Source organism: Salvelinus fontinalis, chromosome 36, assembly GCF_029448725.1.
Source record: "Salvelinus fontinalis isolate EN_2023a chromosome 36, ASM2944872v1, whole genome shotgun sequence".
NCBI classification, from domain to species: domain Eukaryota; kingdom Metazoa; phylum Chordata; class Actinopteri; order Salmoniformes; family Salmonidae; genus Salvelinus; species Salvelinus fontinalis.
In genome coordinates, this window is record NC_074700.1 from 10,343,442 (window position 1) to 10,359,502 (window position 16,061).

At 44.3% G+C, this 16,061-nt stretch overlaps 1 protein-coding gene across 50 annotated transcripts in view; it reads left to right on the plus strand.

Annotated features, from left to right (window-relative positions):
- Positions 1–16,061, plus strand: part of LOC129835195 (receptor-type tyrosine-protein phosphatase delta-like) — a 678,254-nt gene that overhangs the window by 317,217 nt on the left and 344,976 nt on the right. The window lies entirely within an intron of this gene.

Below are 16,061 nucleotides of genomic sequence, written 5' to 3' on the forward strand. Positions count from 1 at the left end.
CCTAGAGTCTTCTTGGGTATGATGGTACAAGCTTGGCACATCTGTATTTGGGGAGTTTCTTCATTCTTCTCTGCAGATCCTCTCACGCTCTGTCAGGTTGGAAAGGGAGTGTCGCTGCACAGCTATTTTCAGGTCTCTCCAGAGATGCTAGATCGGGTTCAACTTTGCACACTCTTTGCATTCTCTCAACCATCTTCATGAAGTAGTCACTCAGAATGCTTTTCCAACAGTCTTGAAGGAGTTCCCACATATGATGGGCACTTGTTGGCTGCTTTTCCTTCACTCTGCGATCCAACTCATCCCAAACCATCTCAGTTGGGTTGAGGTCTGATGATTGTGGAGGCCAGCACTCCATCATTACCCTTCTTGGTCAAATAGCCCTTACACAGCTAGAGGTGTGTTTTGGGTCATTGTCCTGTTGAAAAACAAATGATAGTCGCACTAAGCGCAAACCAGATGGGATGGTGTATTGCTGCAGAATGCTGTGGTACCCATGCTGGTTAATTGTGCCTTGAATTCTACATTTCTAAAGCTGGTAGCTCTAATGAACTTATCCTGTGCAGCAGAGGTAACTATGGGTCTTCCTTTCTTGTGGCGGTTCAAATGAGAGACAGTTTCATCATAGCGCTTGATGGTTTTTGCAACTGCACTTGAAGAAACTTTCAAAGTTCTTGACATTTTTGTATTGACTGACCTTCATGCCTTTTAAGTAATGATGGACTGTCATGTCTCTTTGCTTATTTTAGCTGTTCTTTCCATAATATGGACTTGGTATTTTACCAAATAGGGCTATCTTCTGTTTACCAACCCTACCTTGTCACAACACAACTGATTGGCTCAATCGCTCAATTGCATTAAGAAGGAAATAAATTCCACAAATTAACTTTGAACAAGGCACACCTGTTAATTGAAATGCATTCCAGAGTGTGCAAAGCTGTCATCAAGTTAAAGGGTGGGTACTTTAAAGAATCTCAAATATAAAATATATTTTTTATTTGTAATCACTTTTTTGGCTACTAAATTATTCTATATGTGTTATTTCATAGTTTTGATGTATTCAATATTGTTCTACAACGTAGAAAATAGTGAAAATAAAGAAACCCTGCAATGAGTAGGTGTGTCCAAACTTTTGACTGGTACTGTATATATATATATATATATATGTACTGATACATATATATATATACACAGTTGATGTCGGAAGTTTACATACACTTAGGTTGAAAACTCATTTTGAAACACGTTTTTCAACCACTCCACAAATGTCTTGCTAACAAACTATAGTTTAGGCAAGTCGTTTAGGACATCTACTTTGTGCATGACACAAGTAATTTTCCCAACAATTACAGACAGATTATTTCACTTTTAATTCTCTGTTTCACAATTCCAGTGGGTCAGAAGTTTAAGTCTACATTGACAGTGCCTTTAAACAGCTTGGAAAATTCCAGAAAAAGATGTCATGGCTTTAGAAGCTTCTGATAGGCTAATTGACATAATTTGAGTCAATTGGAGGTTTACCTGTGGATGGATTTCAAGGCCTGCCTTCAAACTCAGTGCCTCTTTGCTTGGCATCATGGGAAAGTCAAAATAAATCAGCTAAGACCTCAGAAAACAATTGTAGACCTCCACAAGTCTGGTTCATCCTTGGAAGCAACTTATAAATGCCTGAAGGTACCACGTTCATCTGAACAAGCAATATCACTCAAGTATAAACACCATGGGACCACACAGCCGTCATACCACTCAGGAAGGAGACGCGTTCTGTCTCCTAGAGATGACCTTACTGTGGTGCGAAAAGAGTAAATAATTTCAAGAACAACAGCAAAGGGCCTTGTGATGATGCTGGAGGAAACAGGTACAAAAGTATCTATATCCACAGTAAAATGAGTCCTATATGGACATAACCTGAAAGCCTGCTCAGCAAGGAAGAAGACACTGCTCCAAAACCGACAAAAAAAAAAGCCAGACTACGGTTTGCAACTGCACATGTGGACAAAGATTGTACTTTTTGTAGAAATGTCCTCTGGTCTGATGAAACAAAAATGGCCATAATGACCATCGTTATGTTTGGAGGAAAAAGGGGGACGCTTGCAAGCCGAAGAACACCATCCCAACCATGAAGCACGGGGTGGTAGCATCATGTTGTGGGGGTGCTTTGCTGCAGGGGGGACTGGTGCGCTTCACAAAATAGATGGCATCATGTGGAAGGAAAATTATGTGGATATATTGAAGCAACATCTCAAGACATCAGTCAGGAAGTTAAAGCTTGGTCGCAAATGGGTCTTTTTAATGGCCAATGACCCCAAGCATACTTCCAGAGTTGTGGCAAAATGGTTTAAGGACAACAAAGTCACATAGCCCTGACTTCAATCATATAGAAAATTTGTGGGCAGAACTGAAAAAGCGTGTGCGAGCAAGGAGGCCTACAAACCTGACTCAGTTACACAAGCTCTTTCAGGGGGAATGGGGCAAAATTCACCCAACTTATTGTGGGAAACTTTTGGAAGGCTAGCCAAAATGTTTGACCCAAGTTAAACAATTTAAAGCCAATGCTACCAAATACTAATTGAGTGTATGTAAACTTCTGACCCACTGGGAATGTGATGAAATAAATAAAAGCTGAAAATAACCCTTCTCTCTACTATTATTCTGACATTTCATATTCCTAAAATAAAGTGGTGATCCTAACTGACCTAAGACAGGGAATTTTTACAAGGATTAAATGTCAGGAATTGTGAGAAACTGAGTTTAAATGTATTTGGCTAAGGTGTATGTAAACTTCCGACTTCAACTGTATGTACAGTATATATATATATATATATATATCTACATGGGTCCTCAAATTATTTTAGATGTTAACGTGAAGTATGTTTTCACTTCCTACAGAGTGTTAACTATTTGTGTCACGGTTGTTAAAATGAGTGGACCAAGATGCAGCGTGGTATGTTTCCATCCTTTTATTTAGAAGAGAAACTTAAAGCACAAAAAACAATAAAACTAAACGTGAAGCTGCATGCAGTGCAGAAAGCAACTACACACAAACATAGTGTCACGTCCGTTGTAATGAGGAGACCAAGGCACAGCGTGATATGCATACATTCTTCTTTTAATGAACAACGAACACTGAACAAAGTTACAAAACGAACGTGACGCTATACAAAACGAGTGCTGACAGGCAACTACACATAGACAAGAGCCCACCAATCCAAAAGGGAAAATGGCAACCTAAATAGGATCCCCAATCAGAGACAATGATAAACAGCTGCCTCTGATTGGGAACCAATTCAAGTCACCATAGACCTACAATTACCTATACTTACAAAAAAAAAAGATGATCTACAAAAACCCTAGACAAAACAAAAACAAAAGCAAGCATACCCACCCTCGTCACACCCTGAGCTGACCAAAATAATACAGAAAACATAGATAACTAAGGTCAGGGCATGACACATAGTCAAGATCCCACAAATACAATGGAGAAATGGAAACCTAAATAGGATCCCCAATCAGAGACAACGATAAACAGCTGCCTCTGATTGGGAACCTTATCAGGCCAACATAGATATACAATTTCCCTAGATAACCCACCCTAAATCACACCCCTATCCAACCAAAATAGAGAATAAACAGCTCTCTATGGTCAGGGCGTGACAATTTTGTCTAGCTCTTGTTGATTTTTTGCTGTTGTTGAAGGGCTGAGTTACCCCCTACTATTTTCTAATCTAGTCAAATATCTCCAAGAATATATCTTGTTTACACAAACCACAGCTTGTAAGAGCAAGACTGTTTGACATTTTCCCCGGATCTGTGTCTGGATCTCATTTTAGTAAAAAAAAAAAAAAACACACACACACACACACACACACACACACACACACACACACACACACACACACACACACACACACACACACACACACACACGAAAGTCCACTACTGCCGCCACCTATCTATCACCCTCCCCGGCTCTGAAACAGCTGCCACTGTCACAACATGACATCTTCAGGGCCCAACGGCGTCTGCAGAGTGTCCTGCTTCGTCGTCGGAGCGGCTCCGGGTGGAGCTCATCTAGCCAATGCTGAGTGTCACTTTGGACCCCAGACAGGCAGGACAGTGAGGGTGACAGCCCAGGAGTCGGGGAGTGGGGACAATGGGGAGAAGGGAGTGGCCGATTGACAAGGCCGGGCCGGGCAGCCATAGGCTGTAAAGTGTCTGAACAGATGAGCCTAGGGGCCTAGGGGTTTCAGTCTGCTCTGTTCAGTCTAGTATGAACAGCCTATGCCAGTGCTCCATGTCATTAGCAACTAGTAATTAGCAACTGGAGTCACCTCAAGCATTGAGTTTAATGACAGATTCAGTTGAAGTCTCTCAAGAGAGAAGATGTTCATCATGGTTTTGTTGAAAGTGCATACACAGTATGGGGTGAACGAGGATTAACAAGCTGACCTTAGTCAAATATTACACAACTCACTTGATCTCTTGGACGTCTGAACATTTTCCCGACAATAAATATCTGTTGCCTGAATATATCTAAAGATGTGGCTGACATGCAGCATTTCGCCATCCATACAATACCTGCCGCTGATAAAGGTAGACGCAGTTACAGTGTGACAGACATTTCCAATTATAATGGGTAAATAACTTTTGATATATTTATCAGTCCATCTTCCTTTAAATTCGCTCACCCGCAAAATGGTAATATCACAGATTTGGATTCCCAAGTAAAATGTTTTCTGCTGTCCAATATCCTCCCTTCATTCTAATCTCTCCTTCTCATCAGTGTTTCGTCTCAGGCCTAAAAAACACTTCTATTACAAACAGTACAATAAGATAGACGGCCACAGCAGTGTCTCTGGTTGGTATTGCCAAATGTAACAGTCAATATGTTTCTTTTAATTCTGTGGTAACCTTCCACCGCTCACTTTGCGCAGAAACCAAGATTGAGAAGTGCATCTTAATTGTTCCGCTGTCATAAACCAAACACACACACACAAAATGTACCTTGTATGCAAGCCACACGCCTATGCACATTCACTGTATATCAACTCCCCAAGCGTTAGTTTTTGTTAGGACAAATCATTAGCTTCAGCTAACATTACAGAAAAAATACATGTTAGCAGGGTGGAACTTCTAAACAAACTCCCGCGTTTAGGGGTAAATAAATGACGTGACTCATTAACGTGATGAATGGCCGCACAATCCCCAGGTGCCCCACGTCAACACACCCCCATCAGTCCCTCTTGTCGGCCATTCCGGGTGAAAGCAGAGTGTTTAAAATGTGCTGCTCCTAAGTGCTGAGGCAAGCAGCTCCACCAGCCAAATGTTCCCTTTTCCATCTCCTGAGGCTCTTAAGGACCCATTCTACTGTTAACATCAAATCATTAAATTCACCCGGATTCAGGCGCTCTCCAAAATGTGCGACGGTACAGAGAGAGTAGAAGAGGTGAGGATAGGGGGGGAAAGGGTCATTGTTTTCCATAAAAACAAAATAGACTCCATTGTTCAGTACTGAGCAATTACACCCAACGTTGACAACACTCTCAGGCTTCAAATCCATCTTGTTGACCATGAAGGCAACTTATTAAGTGGAATTATAGTTTATAATAGTGGGGATCAATGGGAGCGATTTGGACAGTGCATCATTGTCAGGCCTGGACTTGAGGAGATACATTTTTTCAACTGAGGAGTTTTTTTCTATTCGCATTTATGCGCCTTCCGAATCTGTATGCATACACAGTAGTCTCAAGTCTGCTTATACAGAGCAGATATAAACGGTATGCATACACAGTAGTCTCAAGTCTGCTTATACAGAGCAGATATAAACTGTATGCATACACAGTAGTCTCAAGGCTGCTTATACAAAGCATATATAACTGTATGCATACACAGTAGTCTCAAGGCTGCTTATACAGAGCAGATATAAACTGTATGCATACACAATAGTCTCAAGGCTGCTTATACAGAGCAGCTATAAACTGTATGCATACACAGTAGTCTCAAGTCTGCTGATACAGAGTAGATATAAACTGTATGCATAGACAGTAGTATCAAGTCTGCTTATACAGACAGATATAAACTGTATGCATACACAGTAGTCTCAAGGCTGCTTTTACAGAGCAGATATAAACTGTATGCATACACAGTAGTCTCAAGTCTGCTTATACAGAGCAGATATAAACTGTATGCATACACAGTAGTCTCAAGTCTGCTGACACAGAGCAGATATAAACTGTATGCATACACATTAGTCTCAAGTCTGCTTATACAGAGCAGATATAAACTGTATGCATACACAGTAGTCTCAAGTCTGCTGGCACAGAGCAGATATAAACTGTATGCATACACAGTAGTCTCAGGGCTGCTTATACAGAGCAGATATAAACTGTATGCATACACAGTAGTCTCAAGGCTGCTTATACAGAGCAGATATAAACTGTATCGCATAACACAGTAGTCTCAAGTCCGCTGACACAGAGCAGAACACGTCACAGTGCAGATATTTGTAGGCGAGGCTGAGTGGCTCTCAATGTTTGGTTGTGTGTCTCATTTTACATTTTAGTCATTTAGCAGACACTCTTATCCCGAGCAACTCACAGGAGCAATTACAGTTAAGTGGCTTGCTCCAGGGCACATCGACATATCTTTCACCTAGTAGGCTCAAGGATTTGAACCAGCGACCTTTCGGTTACTGGCCCTGCCACCCTCTCCCTGCCACCCTCTCCCAGTCTGTTGTAAAGCGTGGTCCCGTGTGGCTCAGTTGGTAGAGCATGGCGCTTGCAACGCCAGGGTTGTGGGTTCATTTCCCACGGGGGGACCAGGATGAATATGTATGAACTTTCCAATTTGTAAGTCGCTCTGGATAAGAGCGTCTGCTAAATGACTTAAATGTAAATGTAAAGCCTATATTTACGGATGCAACCTATAGTGTATTTTGAAGGACCAATCATCATCATCATCGTCACATAATCATTGTCATCATCTTCATTCATGTTCATCATGATCATCAACATAATAACCATCACTATTGTCATCATTCCAAAGGGACAAATAAGTTTTACACAGCAAAAGATTGTTATTACATTTCAAAGCATACTGAAAGGCGTACTCCATGGCACTCCAAATACCATCATTTACGTTTGTAAACAGAGTATTGACATTGCCATCTGGCAGGACCTACCCATTGAAAGGACTGCACCATTCGGACACATTGTTTCCGACTGACTACTAGATCACACCACAAAAGAAACACGTTCGTGTGAAATGAGTCAAACATTCCTCAAAGAATGCAAACAAGCAAACTACCAGATGGTGAATTCAGTATACTGATTGTATAAAAATGGCTCTGGTTTACAACAAAAGAGTGATGACTGAGTTACAGTGTAATGGGCAGAACTTTCGAGACTCCCTTTGCAACCTGAAGCAATTATCACATTCAGCTGTTTCTTACACTAGATTGACTTCTTTCTTGTTTCAAGATAACTCCAGCATCTGATGCACGACACCTCGGGCTGTGAAAATGCTAACTGTCCTCAAAAAGCCTAAAATGTGTGTGTTTGTGTTTCTTTGTTTATAAAGCATTGTGATTTGGAAATAAAGGGTATGCCTTGAGCCGAGGCAATCTTTCCCAGCATATGAACATTATGGAGAGAGGTGTCAGAAAAGACTGGCTGCTAGGATTTACTCTTATTCTCAGTTTACATTTTTCATTTTTGAATCAAATATAACATTTCCATTACACTACCATAAGGCAATCAATGCTGTTGCACTACGACCAATGCAATCAATTTTGTTTTCCCTGTGTAACACAGATTCATTCATCTACATGATATAAATGTCATCTTTTTGTCACATAGCGGTAACCTTTTCACTGGTGTGGATTGAATTAGGACCTTCATATGGCAACACGTTTCAAAGGAGCTTAAGCATGATGTTTCATGTTCACTTCGAATAAAGAACCATGACAAATAAGCATCAATTCATATGTGAAAGGCTAAACAACTCTATTTAAGCCTGACAAGTCTGACAGTATGTCTCTTAAGATACAATACTAGGTCAACATGCCTGTTATCTAGTCTATATGAACACGTTGAAGAAGTGCCTTTTAACTTTTGAATCTTACATCAGGGTATCATTGTCCTAACCTACTGCAACAGCACCTCAGTAGTTATCTAATTAACTGTAATTATGTTAGACTTAGGCCATACTCACAATCGATTTAAAATGAGACCACTTTGAGATCAGACAATAGTCTTTCCCTCGCTGCCACTCTGGCTTGAATGGACTTGATGGGACAGTTTCTATGGAGACCAAAAACTGAACAAGGACAAATTAGGTGAGGTTAACTTTTGTGGCAAGGCACTATTGAGGGAGGAATAAAAGTCCTTGGCACAGTACAGTACGATGAGCATGGAAGGCTGAACAGTGGTTGCAGGTGTAGAGGCTAAATAATGGCATCAAAAGGACAAATAGGATTCCTATCAATTAAAGTAATAGCTTGTTTGTTCCAATGTCCATACTAGCATACCACTTAGAAATAACACATTTATTGGGCATCGTTCCAATTTTTCTGCTAGTGTGGAAGTTGGAATAGAACCCATAGGTACATAGTATTTACAACTTACATACTTTTATTTCAAGGCAAGATAATGTACCCCATACAGTGTGTGCTCGCTGAGACACCCAGCCTGTACGAGCGTGCAGTTCTTCCCCACTGGATGTTTGATTCTCCCACTTCCATTACCTTAAGCCCTGTAATCTTGATGTTCGGACGGGGAGGGAGATTGCATTGGAGGGCATCACGTTTGAACAGGGCAGCTTAGTGTGGTTACAGTATAGTACGTACAGCACACACCATCACTGTGCTTTTCCACTGGAAGTTATAGGATTCTGTACCTGACAAAAGAGAGAAGTTGATGGAGTAAACTCCTCTTCATATGAGTAATTACTTTCTATTGAATGTAGGGTAGCAGTTCAGTTGATCTCTGCCAGTGGAAGGATGTTTGAGATTCTTCAAAGCTGCACTGTGATACATTATATTTACCATTAGGTGAGTGCACAAGTAAGAACTAGGTGATTTGTATGATGAATTATGTATACCAGTGGCGGTCGGTGACGTTTAAGATGAGGGAGGATTATAATTTCTGTTACAACGTATTGAATGACTGTCATTCATGTTCCATTCACCCAGTTCAATGTAACATTGGCAGGTTTAGGCTACTACATGATAGTCTAATTTTCCCTATACCCATCATGAGGTTGCTACAACCTAACCTATGAATGGTAGTTTACAATGTAGGTAGGTGCATAGGTCGAGAGAAACATTTGAGTAATCAAGGGGTGCGTTTGTCAATTCACTCTGGCTATCTACTCTGAATTCAGAGCACTTGTGTCTGTGTACCAAAGCGCAGAATAACTGATTCATTTATTGAATATGACCCATTGAATATGACCGGTGTCAGGAAACTTTGGCAATTTTTTTATTCATTAAATTGTTGCCAGCAGCACAGTTGAAAACAGCCTAACCAGCTCTGCAAAGGTGAGTAAAATGGTCAGAGTGAAGTGTTCTCTCATTTGTGTCTGGAAGTAGCTCGCTAGCTAGCCAACTTTAGCCAGTTAGCTTGGGTGCTTGACTACCGTTGTGAGGTCAGAACACTCGGATCAACCCTACTCCTCGGCCAGAACGTCCAAAGTGCGCTCTGAGCACACTGGCTCTCCAGAGTGAATATAAGAACACACCCAAGGTGACAGAGAGTGACACACTCAATACCGCCTTGCACACTCTTGCCTGCATCTAGCTGGTCTGGTGTGATCATTAGTCCAACAGTTGAAGACTCGTTTCCTTCTGTTTAAAATGTTTTTCAGCATAATCAGTGGAATGAATACACCCCTGATCATATGCAAACACAGTTCACTTTCATAGCAGTCACATACAAACAGCATAAACATTTTACTCGTTGTATAATTTCTTCTCGCATCTGTGCGCTCTCCTCCTCTCACCTTTTCCCTTCCCTTGTGGACTGTGCACAACACATCAGCTGTCTGTGACAAGGCAATACAACCTTTCCAAGACAAACTTTCATATAATAACAGCTAACCACTACACAGCCTACAACAATGTCACCATATTAGCTGACGATGTTAGTAACGTCATAGTCAACATAGCTACAATAACTAACACGTTAGTAAACCCACTCAATCATGCAGTACAGTGGACAGTCAGCAAGCAGTTTAGCAGTTACACCAGCGGGCCTCCGGTGGCAATAAATGTATAAAACCTAAAGCTTACCTTGACTTGGAAGAGTTCCAGTGTTGGATAGCCATAGCTCTCACTTTGTTTCTGATTGGCCGCCCCCAGGTGGTGATGGTAGGAAACAACATATCCACTTCGCTGATCCTCAACACTGGGGCCCCACAAGGGTGCTTTCTCAGCACCCTCCTGTACTCCCTTTTCATCCATGACTGCACAGCAATGCACTCCTCCAACTCAATCATCAAGTTTGCAGACGACACAACAGTAGTGGGCTTGATTACCAACAACGACAAGACAGCCTACAGGGAGGAGGTGAGGGCACTCTGAGTGTGGTGTCAGGAAAACAACCTCTCACTCAACTTCAACAAAACAAAGGAGATGATTGTGGACTTCAGGAAACAGCAGAGGGAGCACCCCCCCTATCCACATCGACGGGACAATAGTGGAGAAGGTGGAAAGTTTTAAGTTCCTCGGCGTACACATCACGGACAAACTGAAATGGTTCACCCACACAGACAGTGTGGCGAAGAAGGCAGAACAGCGCCTCTTCAACCTAAGAAGGCTGAATAAATGTGGCTTTACCCCCACAAACTTTTACAGATGCACAATTGAGAGCATCCTGTCGGGCTGTATCACCGCCTGGTACGGCAACTACACCGCCCACAACCGCAAGGCTCTCCAGAGAGTGGTGCGGTCTGCACAACGGATCACCGGGGGTAAACTACCTGCCCTCCAGGACACCTACAGTACAGCACCCGATGTCACAGGAAGGCCAAAAAGATCATCAAGGACAACAACCACCTGAGCCACTGCCTGTTCACCCCACTATCATCCAGGAGGCGAGTTCAGTACAGGCGCATCAAAGCTGGGACTGAGAGACTGAAAAAGAGCTTCTATCTCAAGGCCATCAGACTGTTAAACAGCCATCACTAACACAGAGAGGCTGCTGCCTACATACAGACTCAAATCATTAGCCACTTTAATAAATGGATCACTAGTCACTTTAAAAAATGCCACTTTAATAATGTTTACATATCTTACATTACTCATCTCATATGTAGATACCGTATTTTATACCATGTATTGCATCTTGCCTATGCCGCTCGGCCATCGCTCATCCATATATTTATATGTACATATTCTTATTCCATCCCTTTACATTTGTGTGTATTAGGTAGTTGTGACATTGTTAGATTACTTGTTAGATATTACTGCACTGTCAGAACTAGAAGCACAAGCATTTCGTTACACTCGGATTAACATCTGCTAACCATGTGTATGTGTCACGATCGTGTTGACATGAACGAGAGGACCAAGGCGCAACATGATTTGGATACATCTTCTTTTTAATAACGACGAAGATGAACACGACACACTATTACAACAATAACGAAAAAACAACAAACGATCGTGAAAACCTCAAACGTAAGTGCACACACAAACTACTTACGTTGAACTATACATATACACAAACAATGACCCACAAACAGCTAAAGCCTATGGCAGCCTTAAATATGGCTCCCAATTAGAGACAACCGAAATCAGCTGTCTCTAATTGAGAACCCATTCCGGCCACCATAGACTTTCCTAGAACTACACCCAACATAGACACAGCTAGACACATACACTCAACACCAAACCATAAACTACACCAAACACCCCCTCTACCATATAATACCCCAAAATACACACATACCCCATGTCACACCCTGACCTAACTAAAATAATAAATAAAACAAATAATACTAAGACCAGGGCGTGACATAACCCCCCCCTTAAGGCGCGAACTCCGGACGCACCAACACATAGTCTAGGGGAGGGTCTGGGTGGGCTTCCTTCCACGGCGGCGGCTCCGGCACTGGTCGTGGTCCCCACCCCACCATAGTCATAAGGGGCAGCACCGGGATAAAGGGCAGCACCGGGATAAGGGCCAGCACCGGGATAAGGGGCAGCACCAGGATAAGGGGCAGCACCAGGATAAGGGGCAGCACCAGGATAAGGGGCAGCACCAGGATAAGGGGCAGCACCAGGATAAGGGGCAGCACCAGGATAAGGGGCAGCACCAGGATAAGGGGCAGCACCAGGATAAGGGGCAGCACCAGGATAAGGGGCAACACCAGGATAATGGGCAGATCCTGGCTGGACGGCTCATGGCTGGCTGACAGATCTGGCTGCTCATGGCTGGCTGACGGATCTGGCTGCTCATGGCTGGCTGACGGATCTGGCTGCTCATGGCTGGCTGACGGATCTGGCTGCTCATGGCTGGCTGACGGATCTGGCTGCTCATGGCTGGCTGACGGATCTGGCTGCTCATGGCTGGCTGACGGATCTGGCTGCTCATGGCTGGCTGACGGATCTGGCTGCTCATGGCTGGCTGACGGACCTGGCTGCTCATGGCTGGCTGACGGACCTGGCTGCTCATGGCTGGCTGACGGATCTGGCTGCTCATGGCTGGCTGACGGATCTGGCTGCTCATGGCTGGCTGACGGATCTGGCTGCTCATGGCTGGCTGACGGATCTGGCTGCTCATGGCTGGCTGGCGGCTCTGGCAGATCCTGTCTGATTGGCGGCTCTGGCAGATCCTGTCTGGTTGGCGGTTCTGGCAGATCCTGTCTGGTTGGCGGCTCTGGCAGATCCTGTCTGGTTGGCGGCTCTGGCAGATCCTGTCTGACGTACGGCTCTAGCGGCTCCTGTCTGGCTGGCGGCTCTAGCGGCTCCTGTCTGGCGGACGGCTCAGTAGGCTCATGGCAGACGGGCGGCTTTGCAGGCTCATGGCAGACGGGCGGCTTTGCAGGCTCATTGCAGACGGATGGCTCAGATGGCGCTGGGGAGACGGATGGCTCAGATGGCGCTGGGGAGACGGATGGCTCAGATGGCGCTGGGGAGACGGATGGCTCAGATGGCGCTTGGCAGACGGGCAGTTCAGGCATCGCTGTGCAGACGGCAGACTCCTGCCGGCTGAGGCGCACTGTAGGCCTGGTGCGTGGTGCCGGGACTGGTGGCACCGGGCTAAAGGCACGCACTTTCAGGCTAGTGCGGGGAGAAGGAACAGGGCATACTGGACCCTGGGGACGCACATTAGGCCTAGTGCGTGGGGCCGGAACTGGTGGTACCGGACTGGGGACACGCATCTCAGGGCTAATGCGGGGAGCAGCAACAGGATGCACAGGACTCTGGAGACGCACAAGAGGCTTAGTGCGTGGTGCCGGAATTGGTGATACCGGGCTGGAGACACGCACCATAGGACGAGTGCGTGGAGGAGGAACAGGGCTCTGGAGACACACTGGAAGCCTGTTACGTGGTGTAGGCACTGGTGGCACTGAACTGGGGCGGGGAGGTGGCGCCGGAAATACCGGACCGTGCAGGCGTATTGGCTCCCTTGAGCATTGAGCCTGACCAACCTTACCTGGTTGAATGCTCCCCGTTGCCCGACCAGTGCGGGGAGGTGGAATAACCCGCACCGGGCTATGTAGGCGAACCGGGGACACCATGCGTAAGGCTGGTGCCATGTAAACCGGCCCGAGGAGACGCACTGGTGGCCAGATATGTAGGACCGGCTTCATGACATCCGGCTCAATACTCAATCTAGCCCTGCCAGTGCGGGGAGGTGGAATAACCCGCACCGGGCTATGCACACGTACAGGAGACACCGTGCGCTCTACTGCGTAACACGGTGTCTGCCCGTACTCTCGCTCTCCACGGTAATTACAGGGAGTAGGCGCAGGTTTCCTACCTGACTTCGCCACTCTCCCTTTAAGCCCCTTCCCAAGAAATTTTTGGGGTTTTCCCACAGGCTTCCTACCGCTTCGTCGTGCTGCCTCCATTCGCCGGTATCCCTCCTCGCACTGCGCCAGAGAATCCCAGGCGGGCTCCGGCACTCTCCCTGGGTTGATCGCCCACCTGTCGATCTCATCCCACGTAGTGTAGCCCAGAACCTTTGTAGGTTCCTTTTCCTGCCTCCTAGCTAGCTCCTCATATCGGCGCCTCTCTGCTTTCGCTGCCTCCAGCTCAGCTTTGGGGCGGTTATATCCTCCTGGTACCTCCCGGTCTAAAATTTCCTCCCATGTCCATGAATCCTTGCATTGCTCCTGTTGCCGCTGGTCATGTTGCTTGGTCGTATAAAGGTGGGTCATTCTGTCACGATCGTGTTGACATGAACGAGAGGACCAAGGCGCAACATGATTTGGATACATCTTCTTTTTAATAACGACGAAGATGAACACGACACACTATTACAACAATAACGAAAAAACAACAAACGATCGTGAAAACTTCAAACGTAAGTGCACACACAAACTACTTACGTTGAACTATACATATACACAAACAATGACCCACAAACAGCTAAAGCCTATGGCAGCCTTAAATATGGCTCCCAATTAGAGACAACCGAAATCAGCTGTCTCTAATTGAGAACCCATTCCGGCCACCATAGACTTTCCTAGAACTACACCCAACATAGACACAGCTAGACACATACACTCAACACCAAACCATAAACTACACCAAACACCCCCTCTACCATATAATACCCCAAAATACACACATACCCCATGTCACACCCTGACCTAACTAAAATAATAAATAAAACAAATAATACTAAGACCAGGGCGTGACAGTATGTGACCAATACAATTTGATGTGATTTGATTTGAGGCTACTGTAGAGCTTTATTGCAAAGCAGTGTATTTTAATCAATGATTTGGTGATGTGGATATATTTAGTATAGTTGTTTAAAAAAATTATTAACTTTTTTAATGTTGCACTTTACATTTTTATGAAATTCACTGAGGAGGATGGTCCTCCCCTACCTCCTCTGAGGATCCTCTACTGATGTATAGATGTTCAACATTTACAGTATAAACAGTATAAAACAGTATATATTTGAGGTAGACAGGCCAAGCATCTATATTTTACATTTCATATTAATCACTGTAATTGCTTACCATTCCAAATTGACGTAACCGTAAAGCTGCTCATTGGTTCCCACACACACAAAAAAAAAAGTTTTGCTCCAAAAATCACCAAATGAAATGGCATCGCCACTTGAGTTTGTGGCCCAGGAAGGGAATGCCAACAACAGCGTCCATAGATCTACATTTTCCCAACTGTACCTCCCAATTCATTCTGCAGTCTATTCCATCTATCGCCCTGTGACACATGAAATGATTTATCCCATATCTCAAAGATGTTTTTTCCCTCCTCCGTATTCTCGGAGGTCGTTTGTTTTATTCACTTCTGTTTCTTGGAGCTCCGGTCCGATGTTTTCCCTCAAAGGGCCCGTCTGTTTTTGGCAACGGCCTTACTCTACCCCTTATACATAATGGAAATAGAACCAAAAGCAAATGTGTACCTCCCTATGGTTAGTCAGAGCCCGTCGCGATCCAGGTTTTTCGTGTATTACGGGGATGAATCACCTGCTGAATTTTAACACATCGGCATCCCATGCATCCGCCTCCAGGGCCTGAATTTTCTCTCTCTCTCTAGAGTTTAACAATGAGGTAGAAAACAAAGTTGTACTTCACAGTCAAACTGATTCAGTTCTGTTTGAGTGGCCCTTGGGTTCAGACAGTCTTTTAACACAAATAAAACAAAAACTCAATCAAACTCAATGAATTCTGTCTATTGTTGTCCACCTTCAAGGTTACCTGCTAGTGTTGGCCTGGGCATACCGATACCATGAATAGGTTGTTGTTGCTGTTTGGAGTGGAATATTATTCTTGTCCTCTGCCCTTCAGACAACTCAATGCAACAGAAAGGGTGTTCCCTTCATGAACTCTGTTTCATCTATTCAACGTTTTACCATGACTAT